At 33.4% G+C, this 25,884-nt stretch overlaps 2 long non-coding RNA genes and 6 other non-coding genes across 8 annotated transcripts; all 8 read left to right on the plus strand.

Annotated features, from left to right (window-relative positions):
* Window positions 1-2,041: 2,041 nt before the first annotated feature.
* On the plus strand, window positions 2,042-3,293 carry LOC120072817 (uncharacterized). Its single transcript, XR_005480602.2, has 2 exons — window positions 2,042-2,278; window positions 2,758-3,293. It is a non-coding gene; the product is annotated as an uncharacterized LOC120072817 (long non-coding RNA).
* LOC120074841 (U6 spliceosomal RNA) lies at window positions 2,778-2,880 on the plus strand. The gene has a single exon (XR_005481119.1). It is a non-coding gene; the product is annotated as a U6 spliceosomal RNA (small nuclear RNA).
* Window positions 3,294-3,731: 438 nt separating the features above from the next.
* LOC120074848 (U6 spliceosomal RNA) lies at window positions 3,732-3,834 on the plus strand. Its single transcript, XR_005481126.1, has one exon. It is a non-coding gene; the product is annotated as a U6 spliceosomal RNA (small nuclear RNA).
* An 11,402-nt stretch (window positions 3,835-15,236) lies between these two features.
* On the plus strand, window positions 15,237-15,339 carry LOC120074842 (U6 spliceosomal RNA). The gene has a single exon (XR_005481120.2). It is a non-coding gene; the product is annotated as a U6 spliceosomal RNA (small nuclear RNA).
* Window positions 15,340-16,445: 1,106 nt separating this feature from the next.
* On the plus strand, window positions 16,446-16,547 carry LOC120074844 (U6 spliceosomal RNA). The gene has a single exon (XR_005481122.1). It is a non-coding gene; the product is annotated as a U6 spliceosomal RNA (small nuclear RNA).
* Window positions 16,548-21,888: 5,341 nt separating this feature from the next.
* LOC120074215 (uncharacterized) lies at window positions 21,889-25,216 on the plus strand. The gene is made up of 3 exons (XR_005480923.2): window positions 21,889-22,033; window positions 24,308-24,851; window positions 24,966-25,216. It is a non-coding gene; the product is annotated as an uncharacterized LOC120074215 (long non-coding RNA).
* Window positions 22,589-22,691, plus strand: LOC120074843 (U6 spliceosomal RNA). The gene has a single exon (XR_005481121.1). It is a non-coding gene; the product is annotated as a U6 spliceosomal RNA (small nuclear RNA).
* On the plus strand, window positions 24,405-24,506 carry LOC120074850 (U6 spliceosomal RNA). The gene has a single exon (XR_005481128.1). It is a non-coding gene; the product is annotated as a U6 spliceosomal RNA (small nuclear RNA).
* Window positions 25,217-25,884: the final 668 nt, after the last annotated feature.

Genomic DNA, 25,884 nt, shown 5'->3' on the forward strand with positions numbered 1-25,884 from the left:
TAACCAACAAAAAAAATCAAAATGTTATTAAATTAAATTAGAGCTTTCAAACATGTATAGTTCTACACTTATAACCTAAATAAATATAACTATAATTTGCAGTCTAATGGCATGTTTGAAATGACTTAGAAAAAAAATTAAAAAATTCATTTTTAATTAAACACTTTTGATAGAAACTCATTCAAATAAGAAAAGATACATATATTGCAATTCTTTCTTAAAAGTGTTTTTTATATACAAATTTGTCTAGTTTGTTATATACTAAGAGTAATTTTATTAATGTTTTTCAAGGTTGGTTGGTGGTGGTTGTTGGAGGTGGTAGTCGAAGGGTGGCCAATGGAGTTGGTGGCCAGAATTTTGCCAGTGTGGGAGAAGGGGATTCCCAGAGGTTGGTCGATGGTGGTCGGAGTTGGTTAGTGACGACTAGAGGTTGGTCGATGATGGTCACTAAGGTGGCAGCCAGAGTTGGCCGGTGGCGATCTAGGAGGTGGCAGCCAAAGTTGGCCAGTGGCAGTCATAGGGGGTGGCGGCTAGAGTTGGCCGGTAGCGGTCGTAGGAGGTCGCCACCCGAGTTGGCCTATGGCGTTCGTCGGAGGTGGCGGCTGGAGTTGATCGACAGCGTTCGCCGGAGGTGGTTACTGGAGTTGGCCGGAGGTAGATGCCAGAATTGACCCCAGCAGTCGCTGGAGGGTGGCGGTCGGAGTTGGCCGAGGTGATCGCCGAAGGTGATGTCTGGAGGTTGACTGATGTACTTCCTAGGTTAAATTAGAAGAAAAAAAAAAAAAAGGAGGGGGAGGGAGGAGGGGGTAACCTATAAGTTTGAATAATAAATAGTAAACACTATTCAAACACATGGAAAAAAGATGTAGGAAGCCAGACTTCCTAAATCCATGCCCTTGGGCTTAGGATGCCTAACTCATCCAATCTCAACTCTTGAAATAAACACCCCCTAAAACGACGGGAAACATAATATTTTTGTTTTGTTCCATGTGGCCTTTTTCTTTTTATTTTGTGAGTTGAACTTCATATGTCAAGTAACATATAAATGGTATAACTACATGTTTAAATATGTTGGGAAAACAATCCTTATTTTTAAATTTTTTATTTTTGAAATTTAATCACTTGTTTTAAAAAACACACCTCAAATTTCTTCATCAAATTCTAAAACAAAAAGAAAAATGAACTTTTAAAAACTATTCATTTTACTTTTTAAAATTTTGCATGGTACTTATAATAAAGAAGGAAGAAAGTAGGTAATAAGGGGAAAAGATATAATTATTATCCAATGGAGCATTAATGATATGAAAACTATGGTATAAAAAACTTCCTTTTATATGTGGAAGGTGGTGTGTTTATAGATTTAACTTTTAAGAACTAAAATTTTATAGATTACTTTTAATAACTAAAATGAAAAAATAAATTATCAAAATTTAAGAAAAATTATTTTAAATGATAAAATTGTTAAAAATATTTATAAATAATAATAAAATTATCACAGCTTATTTGTAATAAATTTTTATAGATAGTAAAATTTTACTATATATATATATTTGTTAATTTTCTTATATTTGAAAATAACCTAAAATTTAATATGAATAGTGTTGGGTTTTAGCAAAATATTAGAAGTGCAGTTGTCGCCATAAAAATGATTTAGGAAAGTCATGGACTTGTCCTACATTGAAAAGGTTTAGGAAAGTCATGCGTCTACATTGAAAAGGTTTAGGAAAGTCATGGGCTCCAAACCTATAAATAAAGTTCATGCGTTTGGTTTCGTTCCCAATAAAAAACATTTAAGTTTGAGTGTATTAACTCTAGTTAAATTTTCTTTATATATTCTCTAGTTTGAGAGTGAAAAAATGATGTGAGTAGTATAAAAGTACTTTGAGAGAGTGTTCTCCTAATTGGGATTTGGGAGAGAATTGTTCTATTTGATTGTAACAATTTATCAAATAGTGGATTTTCTTTTGATGGGTCGTGGTTTTTACCTAAATGATTGTGTTTTCAATTTTATTGTTTTTTTCAATTCCTCTATTATTTTTCTGGCCTGTTCCTACTGTAGAAGTGGGAGGTATTTTCAAACAAATAGGATCGTTTTCTATTTTTTCTTTTTTTCCTTTTTTTTTTCTCTTTTTGTTTTGGTCGAGAAGCTTCTTGGTGTAATTGCAATGCCACGTAGCTGCTGCTCTCATGGCCGTCGTCTTCTCCATTTGTACTGTTTTGTAGCTTTCTCTCTGTCTTTCACATGGGGATTTCGTTAACCCCAACCTCAAGGTTTAAGGTAAGCTGCTTCTTTCAAATTCCTCTTTCGCATTTAATTTCTTCCACTTTCTGTGCTATTTATTACATATCCCTTTGTTCTTGAGCTAAACTACCCAACAGAATGCTCCTTTCTGTTCATGTTCTTCTAACCCGTTTCGGTAATTATTGGGAAGTCGATTCGAGCTCATAGTAGTTCATTGTTTCAAATCGATTGAATTTCTGTGATTGAATGAAATCAAGTTCATCCAAAATCAAATGGCCCCTGAAACTGAAAGGGTTTTATTTGAGGAATTTCTGAACCCCTTTTGGTTTATTTGATGTTATGAGAGTTTGTTTGGGGTTGGAAGGGTTCTGTTTGTGCACTTTTCTAACTTTATTTTACTCATTTTTCATGTGGGGTTTGGGGATACCTTTGTTTAATACCCTATAAATATTTGGGGCTTTGAAGAGGATTCCCACATCGCTTAGCTACACTAATGAGATATCCTATATATACAGCATACTGGATGCAGAAAACCGTCCCTTCGGGGACATCCGATAAATTTGGAACGATACAGAGAAGATTAGCATGGCCCCTGCGCAAGGATGACACGCACAAATCGAGAAATGGTCCAAATTTTTTTTTTCTCCTTTTGCCCTTTCTACCATAATATACCCTTGGTTGATTATAATGGCCATAAAAATTTTCTGCTAACTTTGTGTTTGGATGAGAGATCTTGTGAGAATTCTTTTTCCCCTGCTTATTTGATTTGCAATTTGCTCTTGCAAAGTTATTACATTGCTCAACCATTTACTTATTTTATTCCAAAACTCATGAAGAAGAGTTTTCTCAAATATTTACTTCGATTGAAAGTTTGAAACAGACCTTTAAAGGCAAACTAATTTGAGGTTGAATGTATTTGTCTTAGAAAGAGGAAAACGAGGGAGGAAAGGCACTACTTTGTATTAATTGGGGTTGTACACTGAAATAAGTCACTTTCAGCTACTCGTGAAAAGGTTTAAATATTATTTTGGTTTCTGAACGTTTAAACAAAGTTCGATGCTCCAAATATCTTTATACTCTTTGTGTTTTTGACTCTGAGAAGGCAGACAAGTTGAAGCAATCTCTTCCACCAGGTTAGTTTCACTTTTTTTCATAACTAACATTGCAATGATATATTCCAAGTGGCTATAACTGTAGGTTAGTAAAGATCTTTAAATGGATGGTTAGATTTCATAATTTGTTTTTTTGATAGCCTGCTGAGTTAATTTCTGTGAGTTCCAATGTACTATACTATATAGACTTTAGTTTGAAGATTAGCTTGAACATGGCTTAAGATTTGGGCATAACATATATGGAAAGAGGGAGCCTTTGGATGAGTATGATTGAACCTTTTTTTGTAGATAATCTGCTTTCAGTTCTTTAGTTACAGCTCTAGCTGTAAAGGGCTGGACATCGAACCTATAGTAGAAATTCCACTTCACTTGCAAAACTTGGTTGCCTCTCAAAGAAATATTGATGTTCGATAGAGAGAAGATTAGCATGGCCCCTGCACAAAGATGACATGCAAAAATCGAAAAATGGTCCAAATTTTTTCCCTTTTTCCCTGGTCCTATATCATATTCCCTAGATACCCCAGTGGATTAAATTGGTCATAGAATTGTCCCTTTTTGCCCTTTGGTCCTATATGATATTCCCAAGATACCCTTGTTGATTAAAATGGTTGTAAAATTGTTCAGCTAACTTCATGTTTTGGATGAGAGATATTGTGAGTCTTTTTCCCTCTACTAACTTAATTTGCTTTCAATTTGTTCTTGCAAATTTATTAAATTACTCAACATTCCTTATGCTTCTTTTCTCCAAAATATATTTCATCTAAAAAGATTTATTGAGAGACCTTTCAAGGAAAAATGAGATTTTCTTTTTCTTTATTTTACCCTCTCCAAGTTATTAAAGCAGGTGGATTCTATTGTTTTTTCATTATTCCACTACATACAAATTCTCTCTTACCCATTAGAGAGGAAGTATATTTGTGTTTGGAAGAGAAAAAATAGGAAGGGAAGAAACTACTTCGTATCTCTTATATTATTGCTAGGCTGATTTAAATAGTTCGATTCTATATATTTAAAATATCTTATAAGAATAATATCACATCATATCATAAAACATCCAACCTTGTAAAAAAAAGAGAATTTGAACTCAACAAATCCACGTTGTCTCATTAAAATAATTTTACTCACTCTAGTGCTTGAATTTCAAGAATAATTGTTTTTCAAGATAGAATAGATAATCTTTTAGTGTAGACGATAAGCAAGTGGGAGAGAAAATGAAGCTATTGTATAGCTAAGTGCTTATTGTTTAGAAGAAACTACATGATTGTGTAGGTTTTACTAAGCGATCGTTTAGTAAAAGGTGGACAATCGTTTAGAAAAACACGGTACACTATGCGATCGTTTAGGAAAGCTAAGTAATCGTTTAAGGACTAGCGTGCAATCGTTTAGGCGCGAGGTGTGCGATCGTTTAGGCACTAAGCGACTATCGAATAGGCTCTTAACTTATGCGATCATTTACATTTCCACACCGATGCCCAAATTTTTCGAATCTTGTAAAATGAAACTAATTTTTATTTTATTCTTCGGTTACCATAACCGAAGGGGCTGCTCCCACTAACGCACATTCGAGAGAAATTTTAGGTCAATTATCATATAATTAACCAATTTAATAATTAATAAATATAATCATATTATCTTCTTATTCTATAGTTTGATATCACATATCTACTATAGTAATTTCTCCTCTACTTGATATAAATCATATTTATATCTAATTTTCTCCAAAATAATGTATCTCATATATTTAGTTAATTATATCATATATAATTAACCAGTTCAATTATATCATATATAATCGAACTTCCCTTTGTCAATTTGAACATTTCAAATTAACCCAAATACTGATTCTCGACTTTATCCAAGCTACCTAGGGGATCTAATGGATCTGTGGCTCGAAGCTCCAACGGTTCGTGAATAGTTGATTAAACTCTTTAGTCACGAGATCTACCATCCGTTAACTGTCAGGCATTCCACTAAAAACCAACAGCTGGACTCTTCTTACCACAGATATATTTCTATGTCCATCGGATATAACCAATCATGAGTATGATGACCTTTCACAGATGCTCGTAAGTATAACTGGGTCAATTTACTGTTTTGTCCCTGTAGTTACATCTCACTCCTAAACTATCACTGATTCTTCTAATGAATAATACAACATTGTCCAACTATGTGTGAACACCTCTCGGTCCAAGAGAAGGTGTGTGGCGCCACATCGTTCAAGCCCTGAAATCAGTCCTTAAGGGAGTTATCTATCTACTTACCCCTGCTTCGAGGAAGGAGCGAATTTCATCTTGTGTAGCTGAGTTCCCAGCTCCCAAATCAGACAAATTCCCAAAATAGTAGGTTTGAATCGGCGACCTGGTCACTTGCATCCATACAAATGAAAGGACTTCCCTCAATGGCAGGAGTTCCCAACTCATTCAGGATTGAGGTCATGTTATCTATGGTCATTCTAGTGAAGTGAAGTCTCTGTCATGAACGGTATTATATAATGAGATGTTAACACTTCGTGGCCAAGTCTTATACAAACTCTTTGTATAGGACACCACTGCTCGCATGTCCCCAACACAAATGATCAGGATGAGACCATATGTGACAAGTCACAACACTTGTGACTATTCCACAAAGCGGGTCGCATCCGTAGCATTACTAGGATAAAGTTTCCCTCCTATATCCATATGCTACAGACCATTTTGGTTATCACTCAAGACATGATCCACTTGTATGTTACCACATACATGCTTAAGTTACACATAGATAACTAGAGATTTTATGTTTATTGATTTGTGGTAAAGCAAATAAAACATGCAACTGAGCAAAATACAAGATGTGAAGTAAAATATCATATATTATACAATGCAAGCATTCGTACAAACTGTTTACAAACTAGAGGACACAATACTTTAGGACATCAACCCCAACAATTTCCCACTTATCCTAAAGTGAAGGGGGGTGTACATTAAAACTATTACAAAACAATAAACTAGGGCATAAAAGCCCAGTACAAAAAAATCTCCCACTTGCCCTAGTCCAGCCACGGGCGATCCTGTAGACCCATGCTCCGTAGGTGACCCTCAAACACTGTAGTCATGAAAGCCTTCATAAACGGGTCAGCAATATTGTGCTCTGAAGTGATCTTTGTGACAATCACGTCCCTTCGATGCATTATCTCGCGGATCAGATGATACTTTCGCTTTATGTGTTTTCCGCGCCTGTGACTTCTCGACTCCTTGGAGTTCACCACTGTTCCACTATTATCACAATATAGGGTAATGGGCCTAGACATATCTAAAATGACTTTTAGTTCTGTCAAGAACTTCCGGTGTCAGACGATCTCCTTAGCAGCTTCGCAAGTTGCTACGTACTCTGCCTCCATAGTGGAGCCGGCGATGCACCCCTAATTAGTGCTTCGCCACACTACAGCTCCTCCGTTACGAGTAAAGACTGACCCTGATGTTGACTTACGAGAGTCCTTATTAGTCTGAAAAACAGAATCTGTGTATCCTGTAAGGATCAAATCCCTAGAATCATACACAAGCATGTAGTTCCTCGTTCTTCGAAGATACTTGAGGATGTTCTTCACTGCGGTCCAGTGACCCTGGCCTGGGTTAGACTAATACCTACTGACTATGCCTACAACGTAGTAGATGTCTGGACGAGTACAGAGCATCGCGCACATCAAACTGTTAATGGTAGACGCATGTGGGACCTGTCTCATCTCCTCAACCTCTTGAGGCGTCTTAGGACACATGTCCTTAGACAAAGTGGATTCATGCCTGAACGGCAGTAGGCCCCTCTTGAAGTCCTGCATCGAGTATTTGAGCAACATCTTGTCAATGTACGATGCCTGAGACAGTGCTAGCACTTTGTTCTTACAATCCCGAAAGATCTGTATACCAAGAACAAACTGAGCTCCTAAATCTTTCATTTGGAATTGGGTCGTAAGCCATTTGCTAGCCATTTCTTAACTGCAGTCGACCTACATCATTCCCAATGAGTAGTATATCGTCTACGTACAAAACTAAGAAAACTATTGAAGCATTGATGATCTTCATGTAGACACAAGATTCATCAACGTTTTGGTCAAAGCCATACGACTTGATCACAGTATCAAACCGTATGTTCCAAGATCGAGACGTCTGTTTCAGTCCATAAATGGATCGATTCAGTTTGGAAACCTTTTTCTCTTGACCTTGGGCTATGAATCCCTAGGATTGCACCATGTAAATGGTCTCCTCAAGATTGCCATTCAGAAAGGCCGTCTTGACATCCATTTGCCAGATCTTATAATTATAATAAGTTGTAATGGATAGAAGGATGCGGATCGACTTTAACATAGCAGTAGGCGAGAAAATCTCCTCATAGTCGACTCCCTCTACCTAGGTATAATCTGTTGCCACAAGTCGAGCCTTGAAAGTCTATACCTTCCCATCAGCACCCCGTTTGCACTTATAGATCCATTTACAACCTATAGGTCTTACCCCATCAGGCTGATCTACAAGATCCCATACTGAGTTGAAGTACATTAACTCCATCTCGAGATCCATGGCCTTGATCGATTCATCCCGATCAACATCCTCCATTGCCTTCTGATAAGACAACGGATCCTTAACATTGTCATATGCTATCATAGCAAGGATTTCCGTGAAACCTAGATAGCGAACGGGTGGGTTCGCAACCCTTTCACTACGTCGAGGTTCCCTCAACTCTTAAGGTGGAACCGACCTACTAGATGAACTCCCATAAACAACTCTCGCTGATATAGCAAGCTCTTCAACAACTCTTATTGAAGTTTCAGTAGTTGCATTGGAAAGCTCACGCAACATGCTTTACTTCGTGGACTGTGTTCCCTTATATGATCCTCCTCTAGGAAAGTAGCGTTCGTTGAAACAAACACCTTATTTTCCATCGGATCATAAAAATAACCCCCTCGTGTACCTTTGAGGTAGCCTACAAAGAGGCATAACCTCGATCGTGGTTCCAACTTCTTGGGATTAGCCTCAAGCACATGTGCAGGGCAACCCCAAATGCGGAAGTGACGTATAGCTTTATGCCTGTTCCACAACTCCAGAGGTGTTCTCGCAACACTCTTAGAGGGAACACGGTTGAGTATGTATATCATAGTCTCCACTGCGAAACCCCAAAACGAGTTCAGTAAGAAAGCGTAACTCATCATCGAGCGAACCATGTCTAACAAAGTCCTATTTCTCCTCTCCGCTACACCATTTTGTTGAGGTATACTCGGCGTTGAGAGTTGAGAAACGATTCCATATTCTATCAAATAGTCCTGGAATGCTGAGTCCAAAAACTCTCCACCTCGATTCGATCGAAGTGTTTTAATCCATCTATCCAATGCATTTTCAACTTCAGCCTTGAACTCTTTGAACTTTTCAAAGGATTCATACTTTCGTTGGATAAGATAAATATACACATACCTGGAGTAATCATCAGTAAAACTGATAAAATACTCATAACCACCAGGGGCTCGCACATTTATAGGACCACAAAGGTCAGAATGTACTAACTCAAGAGGCCCTTTGGCTCTATAACCTTTTCCAGTAAAAGGTCGTTTAGTCATCTTACCTTCAAGGCAAGACTCATACACTGGTAAAGAATTTTCTTCTAACTTACTTAGAAGTTCATTCTTCACCAATCTCTCAATCCTGTTGAGATTGATGTGCCCTAAACGTAGATGCCAAAGTTGGGAATTTTCTTTTGGAGAAATACGTCGACGTTTTGATTGAGTTATGGTAGTTCTAAACAATTCAATATCATGGAGGGAATTAATGGCTAATGGCCTTAGCACATATAAATTTGATTCTAGATTTGCAGTACAAATAAAAACACCATCTTTATTAATAAACGCTTTATCCACATTAAAAGAGATAGTATATTTACATTGCAATAAACACTTTACAGAAATAAGGTTTCTCTTTAGTTTGGGAATAATATATACATCATTCAAAACAAGAAACCTATTCTGTAAAGCTAATTGGAGCCCTCCTACTGCCACAGCTGAGACGACGTGTCGATGCCTACTCGCATCGTCATCTCACCAATCTCCAAATGTCGTCAAGATCTAATCCCTTGAAAATAAGAACAAACGTGGTTAGTGGCACCCGAATCAGTTATCTAGGCAGAATCATCATTTTCCACTAAACAAGTTTCAAGTACAAGTAAATCATATTTACCTTTATCGGCCTTGGCCTTAGCCTTGACTGCTTTCTTCTCGTTTAGATAGCAAGGATAGTTCCTTTTCTAGTGTCCATCTTGGTTGCAGTGGGAACACTTTCCCTTTTCAACTGGTGGATGCCTTCTTGGGGCGACAGTCGGTGGGTTAGCAGGCGCCTTCCTTTTTCCCTTACCACCCTTCTTCTTCTTCCCCTTGGCAGAGTTAGAAGTAGAAGGTGCAGACTTCGTTCCTGAGGTCGAACCTCTACGGAACGTCCTAGAGGATGAAGCAACATTTGCCTCACCCTTCTTCCTATCCTTACTTTTCAGTAAACATTGGTAGGTTTACAACTCGTTGATGAGAGTTGTAAGGTTATATTTCACTTTGTTAAGAATCACATTGCTAACAAAGTGTAGGAAACTCTCCGGCAAAGAATGCAGGATTATGCTAATTGAAGGATCTCTTGACGAAGAGCATCCACCAAGAATGTATATGAAATTCTTTGCAACAATGAAATTGGAATATTAGAACCTGGCTCTGATACCAATTGAAGGATCTCTTGACGAAGAGCATTCATGAGCGCGTTCGGATCTTTTCGATTTCACCGTGACCGAAATACAACATATACATTCTAACATACAATTATGCAAATAAACAGTAATTAACGGCATGCTTTGAACACTAAAGAATAAGGGAAAGAGTTCTCATACCAGTTGAAGACCCTTTTCAAGCTTTAGAACTCAGATGCAATGGCAGAACCTCCACTCGTACTCTATCGCCCAGCAAATGCATCATCTGCAGCAGCACGATCAATCACGAACAAATGAACGTAGCGGGGACGACACCACCAAAATGAAGCCCTTGGTATTCTCGGAGTGAGAACCCAAAGTGTGGTCTTTGGTGAGTTTGGTAGAGGTTGGAGAATGAACTAATCGTGTAGACGATAAGTAAGTGGGAGAGAAAAGGAAGCTATCGTATAGCTAAGTACTTATCGTTTAGAAGAAGTTACACGATCGTGTAGGTTTTACTAAGCGATCGTTTAGTAAAAGGTGGACGATTGTTTAGAAAAACACGACATACAATGCGATCATTTAGGAAAGATAAGCGATCGTTTAAGGACTCGGTGCGATCGTTTAGGCGCGAGGTGTGCGATCGTTTAGGCACTGAGCGACTATCGTATAGGCTCTCGACTTATGAGATCGTTTACGTTTCCACATCGATGCCCAAATTTTTCGAACTCTTGTAAAATGAAACTGATTTTCATTTTATTCTTCGGTTACCATAACCGAAGGGGTTGCTCCCACTAACGCACGTCCGAGAGGAATTTCAGACCAATTATCATATAATTAACCAATTTAATAATTAATAAATATAATCATATTATATTCTTACCCTATAGTTTGATATCACATATCTACTATAGTAATTTTTCCTCTATTTGATATAAATCATATTTATATCTAATTTTCTCCAAAATAAAGTATCTCGTACATAATTAACCATTTCAATTATATCATATATAATCGAACTTCCTCTTGTCAATTTGAACATTTCAAATTAACCCAAGTACTGATTCTCGACTTTATCCAAGCTACCCAGGGGACCTAATGGACCTGTGGCTCGAAGCTCCAACGGTCCGTGAATAGTTGACTAAACTCTTTAGTCACGAGATCCACCATTCGTTAACTGTCAGACATTTCACTAAAGACCAACAGTTGAACTCTTCTTACCACAAATATATTTCTATATCCATCGGATAACCAATCATGAGTATGATAACCCTTCACATATGCTCGTAAGTACAGCTAAGTCAATTTACCGTTTTGCCCTTGTAGTTACATCTCATTCCTTAAGTACCACTGATTCCTCTAATGAACAATACAACATAGTCCAACTATGTATGAACATTTCTCGGGCCAAGAGAAGGTGTGTGGCACCACATCGTTCAAGCCCTGGAATCAGCCCTTAAGGGAGTTATCTATCTACTTATCTCTACTTCGGGGAAAGAGTGAATTCCATTTTGTGTAGTTGAGTTCCCAACTCCCAAATCAGACAAATCCCCAAAATGGTAGGTTTGAATCGGCGACCTGGCCACTCACACCCATACAAATCAAAGGACCGCCCTCAATAGCAGGAGTTCCCAACTCACTCAAGATTGAGGTCATGTTACCTATGGTCATCCTAGTGCAGTGAAGTCTCTATCATGAACGGTGGTATATAACGAGACGTTAACACTTTGTGGTCATGTCTTATACAAACTCTTTGTATAGGACGCCCCCGCTTGCATGTCCCTAACACGAATGATCAAGATCAGACCATCTGTGACAAGTCAAAACACTTGTGACAATTCCACAAAGTAGGCCGCATCCGTAGCGTTATCAATATAAGGTTTCCCTCCTATATCCATATACTACAGACCATTTTGGTTGTCACTCAAGACATGATCCAGTTGTATGTCACCACATACATGCTTAAGTTACATACAGATAACCAAGGATTTTATGTTTATTGGTTTGTGGTAAAGCAAATAAAACATGCAACTGAGCAAAATACAAGATATGAAGTAAAATATCATATATTATACAACACAAACATTCGTACAAACTATAGGACACGAGACTTTAGGGCATCAACCCCAACAGATAGTTGTTTTTCTATTATGGTGTCACAAGAGATGAAGCACCTTAATCTGGTTGGCCTTATGGACAATAGAGGTGGCTGGAATGTTGATATGATGTGGTCATCCTTTCATTGGGATGACGTCGAGGCTATTCTTCAAATCTTGTTGTCTTTGCAAAGACATGACTGACAAGATTATTTAGTGCGCAGAGTATTTTAATTATTTAGTTTTAATGAAATCTCTTAATTTACATTTTTTATTTGATTCTATTAAGTTATGTCTTTTTAAATTTCATGCATGCATATATGTATGTAATAATGGCCTATCTTGAGTCCTAGGGAGTCAGGTCGTTACATCACAATTCTATACATGGCTAAATTTTCAAATGAATTTACTGATTAGATTTTTTTTAGATGGATGATTGCATTTTGATTTTTAAATTTTGGAAAAAAAAAATTAAATTTTACAAAAAAAAAAAAGTAAGATAAGAAAAATATATAAAATCTTGGTATTAATCTGCCCGAAAATTCATTGATCTCAATGTTAATTTGCTCGAGATTAATATCGAGAATTTATATATTTCTCCTATCTTACCTAATTTTTTAAAATTATTTTAATATTTTCCAAAATTTTAAAAATAAAATCAATCACTTGAGATCTATTTAAAAAATCATTTGGATAATTGGTAAATTGATTTGGAAATAGAAATTAGGCTAAAGATTTAAAAATTAGGTAAGATTTGATATGATATTTGGTAAAGAAAATCAATTTGGAGAAAATTTAAAAGTATATAAGATTTGGTATAAAATTTGGTAGATTACATAAATTTTCGAAAAAAGAGTAGAAGCTCTGTGTTTAATATGTCAAGGTGTATGGGAAAATGCCAAATACGCCAAAACATTGATAAGTTAGAAAAAAAAAAGTTAATTTTTAACTATACGTCGATGGTCAATCTTGTTCGATATAGATCGAGAAAAACTATTTAAACCCGTTTTGTAAGATGAATACTTCAACATGTTATTTTTGAAAATTTCTCAAAAAAAAAAAAAAAAAAAAACAAACAAACAAGTATCTATCATAAAGTGGCACTTGACTCTACAAGAAAAAAATTTCTTACGTGATTGAATTGGAAACTTAACCGAGCCAAGGTTGTAAATTGAAACACTTATTTAAACTTAAGATTTAAATTGGTGAATTGGAAAGTCATGGTTAGAATTGATACAATCTACCAAGTTGGAAGTTTAAATTTATGAAATTGAAAGTTTAGAGTTAAAATTGATAAAATTTGATCAATAGTAGATTTAACTTGATTAAATTAAAAGATTAGGATTAAAATCGATACAAATTATTCAAGTGTCTCGTACCACTTGAAATTTTTTTTTTATTATGTAATGAATTGAAATTCATTTTTCTTGTAACATGTGAATGGTGTAAGCACATGTTTAAATATGTTAGTAAAACAATAATTTAGGCTTATTCGATAACAATTGGGTCTTTAGTTTTCTATTTTTTGAAATTCAAGTTTGTTTTCTTGCAATTTTCATATTATGGTTTTTATATCTTTTAAAAAAAAAATATTAATTTATTTTTCAAATTCTAAAAACAAAAATAAATTTTCTAATATTTTGAGTCTTCAAAACAATTTTTAGTTTTAATAAACACTAATAGAAAGTAAACAACAAAACAAAAAAATTCACAAGGAAAAACGGATATTATAATTTTTTTTTTAATTAAAAAAGAAAAATGAGAAAAAGTTCCAATTCATTGCTTCCCAGGGTAGCATTGTTCATATTTCCTAAATCCAAGGCTTGCCATGAAAGCATCATTTAAGAATTACTTGGGGTCCATAAAATAAATTAATATATCATTTAATAACGTGTTAAATTATGAAGGAGGTGTTAAATCATAAATTAATATATTTCATTTAATAACATGTTATGTTAAATTATGAATGATGTGTTAAATTATGAATGAGAGTGGTAGTTACTATAGTAAATTTTTTTTTCAAAAAAATGGAATTCTTTCAACGTATCGACTTTTCACGGGGGTCCTAAGCCTCGAATGGGTCCGACTCCGATCCCGACTCTCCAAAATGAGAAATGAGGTAGGGACAGGGGATGGGGAATCTTCCTCCGTCCCGTCCCTATTCCATTACCAACCCTAAAATGCATTTAAAGATCATATTTCATAACTTTTCAACTTAAAAGTACATGGATTAAAATGGAACAGTATAACGGCTATATTTGAACAAGCGATCGTTGCAAATAATCAGATTTAAAATATTAACAGATAAATTTTAATAAAAGTCTGATAGATTTTATTATATTTGAATAATAGATTTTATTATATTTAAAATTCTATAAAAAGGTTGGTATAGTTAAATATTATCGTTAAAAGTGCTAATGATGGTAAAAAGACCAAAATAATATTTTAAGTTTGTTTTTTGTTTTGGTCGAGAAGCTTCTTGGTGTAATTGCAATGCCACGTAGCTGCTGCTCTCATGGCCGTCGTCTTCTCCATTTGTACTGTTTTGTAGCTTTCTCTCTGTCTTTCACATGGGGATTTCGTTAACCCCAACCTCAAGGTTTAAGGTAAGCTGCTTCTTTCAAATTCCTCTTTCGCATTTAATTTCTTCCACTTTCTGTGCTATTTATTACATATCCCTTTGTTCTTGAACTAAACTACCCAACAGAATGCTCCTTTCTGTTCATGTTCTTATAACCCGTTTCAGTAATTATTGGGAAGTCGATTCGAGTTCATAGTAGTTCATTGTTTCAAATCGATTGAATTTCTGTGATTGAATGAAATCAAGTTCATCCAAAATCAAATGGCCCCTGAAACTGAAAGGGTTTTATTTGAGGAATTTCTGAACCCCTTTTGGTTTATTTGATGTTATGAGAGTTTGTTTGGGGTTGGAAGGGTTCTGTTTGTGCACTTTTCTAACTTTATTTTACTCATTTTTCATGTGGGGTTTGGGGATACCTTTATTCAATACCCAATAAATATTTGGGGCTTTGAAGAGGATTCCCACATCGCTTAGCTACGCCAATGAGATATCCTATATATACAGCATACTGGATGCCGAAAACCGTCCCTTTGGGGACATCCGATAAAATTGGAACGATACAGAGAAGATTAGCATGGCCCCTGCGCAAGGATGACACGCACAAATCGAGAAATGGTCCAAATTTTTTTCTCACCCTCCACTTTATAACTCGCTTTCAATAATGACACGCACAAATCGAGAAATGGTCCAAATTTTATTTTTTTCTCACCCTCCACTTTATAACTCGCTTTCAATAATGACACGCACAAATCGAGAAATGGTCCAAATTTTTTTCTCACCCTCCACTTTATAACTCGCTTTCAATAATTGGCGGTGCTAAGGTTTAAATCTTATTTTAGTCTTTAAACTTTTAAATTATTATATCTTAGTCTCTAAACTTCTAAAATGACCCTTTTAATCATATTTTAGTATTTAGTTTTATTTTAGTCTTTAAACTTTTAAATTATTATATCTTAGTCTCTAAACTTCTAAAATGACCCTTTTAATCATTTAACTTTTAAGATTGTTTTTAACTCACTTTCAATAATTGGCGGTGTTAAGGTTTAAATCTTATTTTAGTCTTTAAACTTTTAAATTTGTCATATCTTAATCTCTAAACTTCTAAAATGATCTTTTTAATCATTTAACTTTAAAGATTGTTGGATTTTTGTATGTGAACTTTTGTCTATTTTAGTCTCTAAACTTTAAGGAAAAAAGAGATCATTTAGGTTCTTCTATTCTACTTATCTATCTTAAATATGTTTTGTCCGATGTTCTATTGTATTTGGCTTGAAATCATATGTTTGTATTAACATGCTAGTACAAATATTTGAAAGTTTAAACAACACATTAATTTACTAAAGTTAAAACAAAAATAAGATCAAGATAGTTATTTTTTGAAAGTTCATGAACTAATATAGACATTTTAAAAGATTAGGGATCAAAATAGAATAACTTTGAAAGTTCAACGACTAAAATGGAAAATTTTAAATGTTTAGTGACCGAAATAGAAAAAATTTAGAAGTTTAAAGACCGAAGTAGGATTTAACCTCAGCGTAGACTTGGGAACCAAGATAGGTTCGGCTAGCTAAATTAAAGAGAAATATTGTAAATTTAGTTGACTATGAAGTCACCAAAGTAAAATATCTTATGTTTTTCATACATCAAATGTTACAGGGTTGTCTCATAACCTTTCAGTTTGATCTAATTCAGAATAATGGTATGAAATTATTCCTGTAGCTTGGAACCATGTGATTTCTTTGGGGACATCCAATAAAATTGGAACGATACAGAGAAGATTAGCATGACCCTGTGCTAGGATGATATTCACAAATCGAGAAATGGTCCAAATTGTTTTTCCCTTTTTGCCCTTTGGTCCTATGGTTATAGAATTGTCCCTTTTTGCCTTTTAGTCTTATATCATATTCTCAAGATAACCCTGTTGATTAAAATGGTTATAAAATTGTTCAGCTAACTTCATGTTTTGGATGAGAGATCTTGTGAGACTTTTTTCCTCAACTAACTTAATTTGCTTTCAGTTTGCTCTTGCAAATTTATTAAATTGCTCAACATTCCTAATGCTTCTTTTCTCCAAAATATATCTCATCTAAAAAATTTACTGAGACTGAAACAGATCTTTCAGGGAAAAGTGAACTTTTCTTTTTCCTTATTTTTCCCTCTCCAAGTTATTAAAGCAGGGTTCTATTGTTTATTCATTATTCTACTACATACAAATTTTCTCTTACCCATTAGAGAGGAAGTATATTTGTGTTTGGAAGAGAAAAAATAGGATGGGAAGAAACTACATGGGAGGCTTTTGGAGCAAGGAGTTGGTTGTTATAGTCCAGGTTATTATAATTGGGTTATAATAGTTTGTGTTTGGGTATAGATTATTTTAGTTTGGGTTATAATAGTTTGTGTTTGAGGTGTATACTATTTTAGTTTGAGGAGAATATAGAAAAATGATTAATGTAAAATAGTAAAAACTGTAGCAAATAGGAGTTTTGAAATAGTATTTATTGTACCAAGAGGTGGTTATAGTAGTCTTATAATAGTATTTGCCCCAAACACCCCTTTAGTATTTTTTATATTATTGCTAGGTTGATTTAAGTAATTCAATTCCTCATGGTGAAAGAGAAATATCTAAAATCTGTTATAAGAATAATTTCACATAATATCATAAAATACATAACCTTGTATAAATGAGAGATATGAGCCCAACAAATTCATGTTGACGCATTAATACAATTTTGCTCACTCTAGTTCCTGAATTTCAAGAATAATTGTTTTCCAGGATAGAACAAATAACCTTTCTAATGGAAGCTACACCTCATCCCACAAGATCCAACGATCTCTATTTTGTGGAATAAACTGAACTAGAACGAATTTATAAAAAGGAAATAAGTTTTATAGGAGAAAAGTGCTTATGAAAAAGTGAAGTTCCAATTTAGAGAAGAGACATATTTATAGACTAATTCATGGTCATTTGGATAGTCATATCTCTTCTTCAAGTTGGTTAATACTTGAAAATACATATTCATTCATGAAAAAATACAACTCATGGAATTGAAAGGATATGCCCCTAAATAAAGAGTCGCATACACTTTATTCCAACAAAAATATAGTGTTATAAGGAAATAATTCACTTTCAATATTGTGTCTATAAATCTGGGAATCATTATAGGTTGGCTTAGCTAAACCAAAGGTGTAAATGTGTAAATTATAAATTTAGATGTATTTAAAGTCATGCATATATCATGGTGGTCACTTACCTAGAAAGTAAAATATCATATGTTTTTCAGCATCAAATGTTATGGGTTGTCCTATGACACTATTCTTGTGGCATATACTCTAGCATGAACCTTCACTATAAAATATATATATATATATATGTGTGTGCGCGCACGCGTGCGCGCAAGATAAGCGGTTGAGTATAGTCCTCAACAATGAGCTTTGTTTATATTCTTTATTTTATTTGTTAAAAGATCATCATTTAAATTGATCCTTCTCAGAATAATGGTATGAAAGTATTTGGGTAGAGGTAGCTTTCTGTTATTGATAAGATATGAAACTAGGCTTAAAATGGCCTGCTGGAGTTATTTTCTCCTAGTTCTCAGATACTTTGTTTTCTATATAACATGCTTTCATTTATTTATAGTGTGTTCCAGCTTAAAGGGGCTTGACCTGGGGCGCAAAACTTGACCAATCCCACATCTGTAAGGAACACCAATTATATATCCTATATATACAGCTTAGAGTAGTTATAATATCATCCCTTTGAGGACATCCAATAAAATTGGAACGATACAGCTTAGCAAAGGCATATCATAATCAGAAGGCAGATGCAAAAACAGAACAGGGTAGAATCTGCAACAGTTGCTCAGATCATTTGGATCCATTTCCTTCATTTTCAGCTTCTGGGTATTGGAATTTTCTTCTGAATCTGTGTTTGAAAGCTTGACTTTCAGTTTGGTTTTTCTTTGCTTTGCTTTTGTGCTGTGGTTGTTATTGTATTGGGGAAGTTGTAATGGAGAAGAGTGATGCAGGTTTTTCTTCTTCTTCCTTCTGTTCTGTCATTGTAAACAGGGAAAAATTCAGAGAGATTGAAACTTTGAGATTGGGTTGCAAAATGAAAATGAAGTTGTGGCTTGTTTTAGTGAAGAAGAAGAATGGAGAACAAAAGGAAAAAGTGACACAAAATCTTACAAGAACAGATGTCAGAAAGGAGTTAGTTATTCTATTTTTCTTGACAAAAGGTTGCTTTCCCATCTGTTAAAGAAACTTTGAAAAAAAAAAAATAAAACTTCCAACTTTAGAGAATTAGAACTTATGGCTTTCATAACTATATTTTGATTTTTGAAAACTAAACTTATACATACTCTTTTTAACACCCGACTAAATAAAATTTAGGGTCTTCTACATATATAGCTTAAATCAATGAAAGTTAGAATCGACAAAAAGTTTCAAAGAAGAAAATAAGGTATATTTGATATATATTGTATTATTTATTTGAAATTTCTAGATATAAATTAGGGTATATTTGATAAATGCATGACAATTTGTATAATATATCGTCTAATATACTGAACAATAAATGTGATGTATATTTATATTTTTCAGTATCTTTGTAAATGCACCAAGAAAATGAACCATGGTATATACAATGTATATTTATATTTTTCAGTATATTATCAATATATTTGACAATGACATATACTCAAGATCTCAATAGAGAGATGATCGATTTTTAACTAAGAATATAATAGAAAATAAATGACAACTCCTAAAATGAAGAAAACATTCGTTTGAAATAACCAAATTTATAAATGATGTCGATTTAAATAATTTGAAAATTATTAATGAGAGATAATATAATTGTTAATGTTTTAAAAAATGAAATATGATATATTTTTTATTTTAAAATATTAGAGTCTATTCAAATGTTAAACATGTTTCAAAATGTTGCAGAAATCTAATTATGATAGTTAAACATGTTAGAGTCTATTCAAAAGTTAAACATGTTTCAATGACATAAATTTCAAAATGTTCCCAAAGCTTCTTTGTAAGCTTGCAATATGTGGTTGCAGTCGTAGTGGAATCTTTCCTCTCTTCAAATTGGTCATCTTCTTCTTTGTTTTTTTGTTCTACTCGGATTTTTTTGTCCTAAAATCTCGTAATTAATTTATTATTTAATAATTATTTAATTTGATTATTTTATATATAATATTATAATATTCATTTTAGTTAATATCCAAGATTATTAAATGTAATATTGAACAAAATGTGAACGATATATGGGTGGATTATTTTCAAGAAATAACATAAAGGATCTATAATATGTGGATAAGGTTGGGTGTCTTATCCTTATGACACTATAAATATGACCCACTTTGTAATTGTTACAAGCAATTTGATCCAAATCATTCATGTGGAGAGATGTGAGTGGGGATATTTTGAATAAGAAAATATTTAATCTCTTTTTAATTTGAGAGTAATATTTCATCTAATGATCATATGTGACTCGATCTCAACTCTGAAAGGGTGTTTGGGACACCAAATTGAGTTATAAAGGCCAAAGTTAATGTGTTGGAGTTGTGAAGTTTGTGTTTGAGGTGTAGAGTTGCAAGATGAAATCCCTCAATATATGTGCAAAATAGAGAAAGAGTTAAAGATGGAGTTCCTTCATAAATGTGCAAATTTCAATAGTGTTTACTATTGAAGATGAGATGTTTAATACCAATTAATGAAATTGGTGGGCCAAACACCTTTTGAGTGATCTATGAATTCTTGGATGTGAGGGTTCGCCATTTAATTTGCATAGGTGAGAATGATTCTAGTAGTCGATGCAATAGGCCTACCAATTGAGGGACTTAACCAAACGTAATTTCACAATATGGAATTCACTCATTCTCATATAGGATAAGTAGATGAGTAATATTCTTACGTGCCAATTTTGGGATGAAAAATGAGGTCTCACTCTTTCACTAGCTCAGGAGATACTTGGTTTATGGTTGGATCATAAATATATTGTTTATTAAAGGATTCGTGGTATTTAAGGTTCAAGATATAATTACAGATGTTTTACACAACTATAATTACAAGCAACTCATGAAAAATCGACTTGTTTGTAATGATTATATACATGGATTCAACTTGTTCTAGGATGCATAAGAGTGCAACTATTCGTCTATAGCAAAGTGACCTATGGTTATTGATTAATTAAAGTCTCGTTTGGTGACCATTTGGTTTTTTGTTTTTAGTTCTTGAAAATTAAACTTATAAACCTCTCATCTAAAAATAAGCTTTTATATATATATATATATATAATCAAAATATTTGAATTTGATTCAAATAATTTAATATATTTATATTTTAATATAAGATATTAAAATATAAATATATTATAATTAAGAATGGCCTATAGGCCACTAGAAATAGAATTTTTATAAGGTTGGAAAGGGTTATTGATAAGAACCCAAGAATGTTGATTTGCAAAATTCTCCAAATTCACAAAGAAGGGTTCTCTATCAAATTTCCAAATTCTTTCTTCTTTCAAATAAGCTCTCACAAGCCTTTATCCCTGTTATGAGTCATAACAAAGAAGATCTTATGGAAAAGATGAAGATGGATATTTGTCTTCATAGAGCTCGAGCACAACTAAAAAAAAAAAAACCGTCAATCTCCTTAATAGTTGAGTTATGTAATTTGCTTAATCCTTTTATTTATGTTTGATTCCAAATAAAGACAAAGTGATCTAATGCTTTCATTGCATGATGAAGTGTTAATTCCTTTCATGTTCTTTATTACTAATTCAAAGCAAATGGTTTTTTAGTTGATTCTAGCGTATTGTATTTTGAAATTAATGATTCTTCACGACACAACAATGATCAACATTTGTTCTTCCATTAATCGTTCACGTTTCTTGTTATTAATTTCTAGAAACTTTTTTAATATTGGATAGTAATTTTGAAAATAACAAAATCAAATTTCTTTTTTGTAGTTTGTGTTTTTTGTTTTAGTAAATATAAACAAAACTTTTAATTTATCATCTTTTACTTCTAAAATGCATAGAAATATATCTAAAAAAAATTATGACAAGCGTTTAAATTTTTATTTTCGTGTAAAATTTTTACATTTTTAAAAATACATATTCATATTGATATAAATTACTCAATTTAACTAAAATTTCACAAGCGACTCTATAAAATTATTCGGAGTCTCGTGCCCGCCGGAAATCTTCGAGCGAATTTTCTCCAGAAAATTTATGGAATCTACCAAAAACATGGTTTGTTTAGGAAATTCTTTCCATGGAAATATGGAAAGCCAAGTTTAACAAGCTAAGGTGAGTTTGATTTTTCGAATTTCTCTTCAGCATTTCATTTTTCTGATTTAGTTTCTGTGCAACGAGATATGGTTTATTTCTTCTTGAATAGTTGAATCCACCATGTGCATTTGTTATTGCAATTTGTTCATCGAATTCGAAGCTCATTTGTTGAATTTTTGATGAGAATAGTTCTTTGTGTTCTTAAGCTGTTCTAGGTTATGATCGAAGTGGAATGAATCCAGTTCAGAGTTATACCCCCTGATTGAATTCTTAACATTCCATTCCAGTTCTTCCTAATTAAATTGAGTGGCCTGTGATGGATTTCCGAAACCTGTTTGGCTTGTTTGAAGTTCTTAGAGCGTTGGATTAGAAGAAGGATATAATTATTGGATTTGATTTTGTTTATGTGTCTGGGATTCAGGGTTTTAGTTTTTAGTAATTTTCTTACTTAATTGCTCATTTCATGTGGGGTCGAGGCTGGTTTTATTCAATAGTGTTTCCTAGAGAAATCCCACATCGGTTAGATTCAGCAATGAGATATCCTATATATAAAACATAGTGCAACTAACGTCCGTCTCTTCGGGGACATCCGATAAAATTGGAACGATACAGAGAAGATTAGCATGGCCCCTGCGCAAGGATGACACGCACAAATCGAGAAATGGTCCAAATTTTTTTTCCTCCCTTCTGCCCTTGGTCATATATCATATTCCTAATGTACCCCTGTAATTCAAATCCTTAGAAAACTGTTCAGCTAACGTGTTTTGGATGAAAGATCTTGTGAGGTTCTTTTTCCCTCTACCTAACTTAATTTGCTTTCAATTTGCTCTTGCAAATTTATTAAATTGCTTGACAAACACTGTTACCACGATTTCTCTAAATAAAGGACCTTTCTTATGGTTCTTTTTTACAAAATGTATTCATCAACATGAATTATCTCATCTCAAATATTTCATGAGACTGAAACAAAACAGACCTTTCAAAGAAAAGTGAGCTTTTCTTTTCCCTTTTATTTTTTATCAAGTCATTAGAGTAGGTGGGTTCTATTGTTTATTTATTATTCCACTACTTACAAATTTCCTCTTACCCTAAGGGAGGAAGTATATTTGTTTTTGAAAGAGGAAAAATAGGAAGGGAAGATACTACTTTATATTTCTTAAAATTATTGCTAAGCTGATTTGAGTAATTCAATTCCTCATGGAGGAGAGATATATTTAAAATCAGACACATTTTCCATCTCGACGAGATGGATGGATTTCTTTTAGATGGTTAACAACTTTTTTAACCGTAAGAGGGAGGTCATTCAGAACCCGCTAGCTCCAAAACTGGTGGAAGTTCCCCACGCTCGACCCTAAACGTGAAGCGCTTCAAAGTGCCATTCACACTTTGATTCTTTAGCAAGTTTGGGAACATTATGAGAAGGGGGAAGGGCCGCTGCACATACATGCTTTTAAAAAAAAAGGTAAAGCCAATAGACATAAAAACTGGTGCTATTGCAATTACACCTTGTATAATCCACATTTTGCTGGATTATTCCCGATGTAATCATAAAAAGCTAATTTTCAAGAATTAATGTCTTTGTAAGTATGGAAATCATTATAGGTTGGCCTAGTTAAACCAAAGGTCTAAATTGTAAATTTAGATGTCTTTAAAGTCATAGACATATATCAGAGTGGTCACTTAACTAGAAAGTAAAATATCATATATTTTTCAGCAATGTTATGGGGTGTCCCATAACTCTAATGTGTGGCATATAGTCTAGCATGAGCCGTCACATCTATTAAAAAAACACCTTGTTTGGAAGAGATTTTCATTGGAATTATGAAAAGAAAATTTGCAAGACGAGCTATTCATTATAGTCCTCAAGAATGAACTTTCTTTATATTTCTTTATTGTTATTCGTTAAAGATCCATCATCTAAATTGATCCTTCTTAGAATAATAGTATGAAAATATTTGGGTAGCCATAGCTTTTTGTTATTGATACGATATAAAATTAGGCTTAGAATGGTCAGTTGAGTTATTTTCTTTTATTTCTCAGGTATTTCTATATATACTTTAGTTTATAGATTTTTTTTTTTTTTTGACAATTTCTGAGGTATGGGAATTAAATCTCTGATTTCGAAGTTATAGGCCAAGCACTTTATCAATTGAATTAAGCTCATTTTGATATTTATTTTATAGTTTACATGCTCAAGATTGGAGAATAATATATATTATTAGAAAGGGAGGATTTGTTTATCATTAACTTTGTTTTCTTTATAAGTTATAACATGCTTTCATTTATTTATAGTGAGTTCCAGCTGTAAAGGCCTTGACTTGGGGCAGTAGATAGGACTCCCAGATTGCTTGCAAAACTTGACCAATTCCATATCGCTAAGGAACACCAATGACATATTGTCCATCTAGGGACATCAGAAAGATACAGAGAAGATTAATATGGCCCTTGTGCAAGGATGACATGCACAAATTGAAAAATGGTCCAAATATTTTTTCTGCCCTTTGCCCCATAATTAATTAGTTCCCATTTTCCCAAAATATCCCTGCAAGTCAAATCCTATTTGTTTGAAAGAAGATGTTGATTGAATGGTTATAAAATTGTTCAGCTAACTTAAGCTTTGGATTTAGAGATCTTGTGAGAATTCTTTTTTCCCGCCCTTGCCCCAAAAAGCCTAACTCTCTCTGAGAAAATCTTCCCATTTTGCATCCCTATGGTGAGTCCATTTACCAAAGGCATGTCTTAATCAAAAGCCAAATGCAAAAACAGAACATGGTAGAATCTGCAACGGTTGCCTACATCATTTGTGGATCCATTTCCTCCATTTTTAGCTATCTGGGTATTGGAATTTTCTTCTAAATCTGTATTTGGAATCCTGATTTTCAGGTTGATTTTTCTTTTCTTTGATTTTGTGCTGTGGTGGTTCTTCCTTTTGTTCTGTTCTGTTAAACAGATAAAAAATTCAGAGAGATTGAAACTTTGAGACTGGGTTGCAATATGAAAATGAAGTTGTGGCTTGCTTTAGTGAAGAAGAAGAAGAATGGAGAACAAAAGGAAAAACTGACACAAAATCTCAGAATGACACAGGTTTAGAAAGGAGTTAGTTATTCTATTTTTCTTGACAGAAGGTTGCTTTCCTATCTGTTTAAGAAACTCTGGAAAAAATCAAATAAAACTCTGAATTTATGGCCTGTCTTTTTGGTTTTGGTTTTTGAAAATTTAGCTTAAAAACAGAATTTTTTTTTTTTTTTTTTAGAGGAGAGTGGTTGAAGCCTATAATCCTAATTCTAGAGATAAACACTATTTTCATTTTGTTCAGCTAGTTTTATGAGTGTTTTAAAATACCTAAGTCAAGTTTTTGAAAACTAAAATAATAATAATAATTTGAAAGTGGTGTTTGTTATTGAAATTTTAACAAAGGATTCAACGGTTTAGTTTGAAAAGATGAAAATAATTGAAAAGATTAGTAAATATAAGTTTGGTAGACAATTCAGATTCTGTTTCTGAAATATGTGATTCAAATAATAAAATTTCTAAAAACAATATTTTTATGTTTTTATTGTATCTAGAGTTTTATATTTTAAAATGTTGAATTATATTAAATAAAGATAAAAATATTTAGAAATACAAGGTTATAAATTTAATTTATTTTTTTAAAAAAATATAATATATATTGTGTAATGTATTATAAATTATATAATATTACTAGTTACATAATTTGTTTTACATAAACTATATTCATAAATAATTTAATAATAGTTTATTGTCAACTAAATATTAGTGAATAACTACAATAGTTTGATAATTTATAAATGTATAGTATCAAATACATTTTAAACAATTGTTTAAATTGGAATCTAATTTTTAATCGG

Source organism: Benincasa hispida, chromosome 3 (assembly GCF_027475165.1).
Source record: "Benincasa hispida cultivar pf3 chromosome 3, pf3_genome.v1.1, whole genome shotgun sequence".
Lineage (NCBI taxonomy): Eukaryota > Viridiplantae > Streptophyta > Magnoliopsida > Cucurbitales > Cucurbitaceae > Benincasa > Benincasa hispida.